The sequence below is a fragment of the Pseudomyrmex gracilis genome, unplaced genomic scaffold (genome assembly GCF_002006095.1).
Source record: "Pseudomyrmex gracilis isolate BER0280 unplaced genomic scaffold, ASM200609v1 scaffold_887, whole genome shotgun sequence".
Taxonomy (NCBI): Eukaryota; Metazoa; Arthropoda; class Insecta; order Hymenoptera; family Formicidae; genus Pseudomyrmex; species Pseudomyrmex gracilis.
This window is the reverse complement of record NW_018021471.1, coordinates 30,467-34,068: the sequence shown is the minus strand read 5'-3', so window position 1 is coordinate 34,068 and position 3,602 is coordinate 30,467. Positions and strand designations below refer to the sequence as shown.

The window sequence follows — 3,602 nt, the reverse complement described above, 5'->3', positions numbered from 1 at the left end:
ATTCAACCTTTTTGTGGCGAGGGGAGAGCGACGCGATTACCATGTCACAATATATATATATATTTTATATGTACATCGTTTTTCACTTTTTCTTTTATATGTATATATATATATTTATTTATTTATTGTGTAGGGAAAAGAGCAACACGAGCAAAAGAAACAGAAAGCAAGTGCAAGTCTTTAAGTAGACTTATAGACAAAAAGAGATGTAATATAAAAATCATAGTAATGATTAGTTACCAATTAATTATTATATTTTATATCCTTTTGTCCCTTTTGTTCTACTATTGTTGCTGATTGACTTGATAGAAAAACCAACTAGTCAGAAAAGTGTGTGTTATTGCATATAATTATAAAAGTCTTCCAAAAGAACTGCCAATAAAATGTATTTAGACTATGTTGTGATTGTTCTTAATGTATTACTGTCATTCATTTCGACATTTTCCTATATATCATAGTATATCAGCAAATTGTTCATATTCTCGATGATGACTTTTCTGTCATATAATAAGCTTTTACTCTCATATGCAAAGAAATAATCGGAAAAGATTAGAAACAAATCAGTATATGCAATATTCAAAGTTCTAATTGATACGCATAATTAATACTTTCGTATCTACTGCGTTATGTCGTTGTGACAAGTGTCACAAATTTATAGCTATATTTGCCAACGCAGGATTTCTCAAATCTGCACGAATAATAAAACAATTGATTGATCAGTTCACGCACTAGAGCAAATTGTTTGTCAAATTGCTCAGTAGATCCAAGATGGTTGAGATGATCTAGAAGTTCCTCGACAATTTTCGAACGAAGTTTATTGACCTCGCCAATAAATTTCTGATCAAATCCATACAATTTATTGTTTGAATCAACCTGCAAATGCCATTTCTAATTACTTCTCAAGTTTTTTTGAAACACTGTACACGTCGCATCAATTTGCTAACTTTGTAATTACACAAAAATATTAAATATCTTGTCAATGTGATAACGGATAATTTTCCTGTATTACACTTGAGATGAGAGAAAATCGAGTACACGTAAATATGTATATATATATAAATGTGACTTGATCAAAGCGTTCTCTTCGAAATAACGTTGAACCGCATTCAGCAGGCCTCTCATTATTTTAAATACTACATCGTGTTCTGGACCAACATTGTAACATAACATATCATCAATCTTACAATTATGTGCAAATCGAAATGTGTAAGATATAATACATACACANATACTGAAACTACTAGCAATGTTGATAAGAAACTCGACAAGTATGAAAGCAGATATGGTCGCGAACTTTTTTATCTTCTATCAATATCAATGGTTTCCAGCATTTCTGGTACTAAACTTAAAGCGGCATTTGAAACAGGCATCAGCTGAAAAATGCCCATTTGGATATATAAAGTGATGAAGTTATAACAATGAAAAAAAGAATAAACGATGAAGCAACTAATTTGTGGCTTATCTTGTTGACCTAGACATTGATTTAAAAGAACGACTTGTCCAGATAGTAAATAATATTATTGAATGNACACGTATAGACAAAAGTTAGTTACTATATAAAGGTATAGTAATATAAAACCGAATACAGCACAAATGCCGACGTTATTCTCGTGTGATGGCCATGTACTATTTTTCTACTAGTATCAACTGCTAATCTATTTACACACTGAACATAGATAAGTGAATTATTATAATTTCTGTAGTAGAGAATATATTCCTTCTATTCTGACATAAATTAAAACTTTAAAACCATAATTGACATTTGTATATGACATTTGTATAGGAATGATGTTGTATATCATCATATATATAATATATACTTTGACAGTCAGAGCACTGTACGTTGCGTATGTTTATATGGTTTTACCAGAGAAAAAAAATCAGGCAAAAGATTATTGAACGTGAATGAATTGACATACCTAACAGAATCGTGCATTATCCTTGTTGCAATAATCATCAGATCATTTATGATAATGGAGTCGTAATAGATCCGCTTTGCGTATTCAATCCTTTTATGATTGTTTTACAAACTTCAACTTTAATGCTTTCTTTGTGAAACAAGTCGATTAAAGGCAACAAATTGTCCTTAAAAATATTGTAAATGTTTATATACTGTACGTTTACAATTATATAAAACTGATTATAAAAAAAGAAAATGCTAAACAAAAAGATAAAACAGAGAAAAAGAAAACACTTACTATGGCAAGCAAAAATTCGAAATTTTGCGTATGAGCAACATTTTTTCAATAATATTCTGTAATGATGGATAATACTTTTCAAAAGTTTTGTTCGGCCGTAGACAGTCTATTATTTGCCAAAAAATAAATTCAATTTGTTTACCTATCCAAGTAACACACCATTATTACAAAGAAAGATAATCATAACATAATACATGATTTGTGGTTATGCGTATATGCGTACGTATATTTTTTGTACTTACGGTTGTCATCTGTTGGTTTTCTTCTTAAATAAATTATGTTCGCACTTGCTCTTGTTGCGCTCTCTCTTTCTCACAGTCACTCGCTCGTTTGATCGTCGCTCACTCATTCACTCGCTCGCTTGCTCTCTTTCTCTCTCTCGTCACATATTACAGTTCTCTTCCTTTTTTTTTTTTTTTTTTTTTTATTGATCTTCTTCTTCTTTGCTAATATGGCACTAGCCCCTGTACGATTTAGGCATTGGCCAGTCTTTGGGTGTGTTTTGCCGAAGTTAGCGCTACGTAGCGCTACGTAGCGGCTTCATGTAGCAGTTGCAACTGCTGCGTTACTTCTGCTGGACAATATTGCTACGCGCAGCATGTTCTAAGTAGTGGCCGCCATTTTTGTAAGCAGTTGCAACTGCTACATGAAGCCGCTACGTAGTGCCATAGACGTATAATATATAGACTGCGCGTTTGGCTGAAAAGATGTCTTCAACGTTGAGAGAGACAACATACTTTGAATAGTAACTCTTTCTCTGTCTATTGTTTTCCCCACTACTTCGCTAGACAAAGATGAGGCTTCTATTCAACACCAGCTGTCTTTCTCTCAACGTTGAAGACATTTTCTTAACATGGCAAAGGTAGGAAACGCGCAGTCTATATATTATACGTCTATGCGTAGCGCTACGTAGCGCTAACTTCGGCAAAACACACCCTTTGATTGGGAGCGTATCAAAAAAGATTAGAGTATACCGAGCTGCAGACTGAGCTGTGTACTGGGATTCAGGTGAGGGTAAATAAAAGGATAGGTAGAGAAGAAAGGAGAGGGAGAAGGAAAAGAGATAGGAAGGGGTAAAACGGGTTGTAGGGCATAGACGTAGAATATATAGATTACGCGTTTGGCTGAAAAGACGTCTTCATGGTTGACAGAGACAACATACTTTGAACAGTAACTCTTTCTCTGTATATCTATCAATGTCTGTGGTGAGATCAGGGCCTACTGTTTCATACCACCTAACCTACCATCACCCCTTAATCTCTTTCACTCTTCTTCACTCCCACTATTTTTCTATCCCCACTTTTCCACTACTATTCTATCAATCAGCGAAGACTTCTTTTTCTTCTACTACTTTGCTAGACAAAGATGAGGCTACTGTTCAACCCCAGCTGTCTCTCTCAACGT

The 3,602-nt window shown here is 33.9% G+C and overlaps 1 pseudogene; it reads right to left on the bottom strand.

Moving 5' to 3' along the window:
* Nucleotides 1-452: 452 nt before the first annotated feature.
* LOC109861624 lies at nucleotides 453-2,449 on the bottom strand (annotated as a pseudogene).
* Between the last annotated feature and the right edge of the window lie 1,153 nt (nucleotides 2,450-3,602).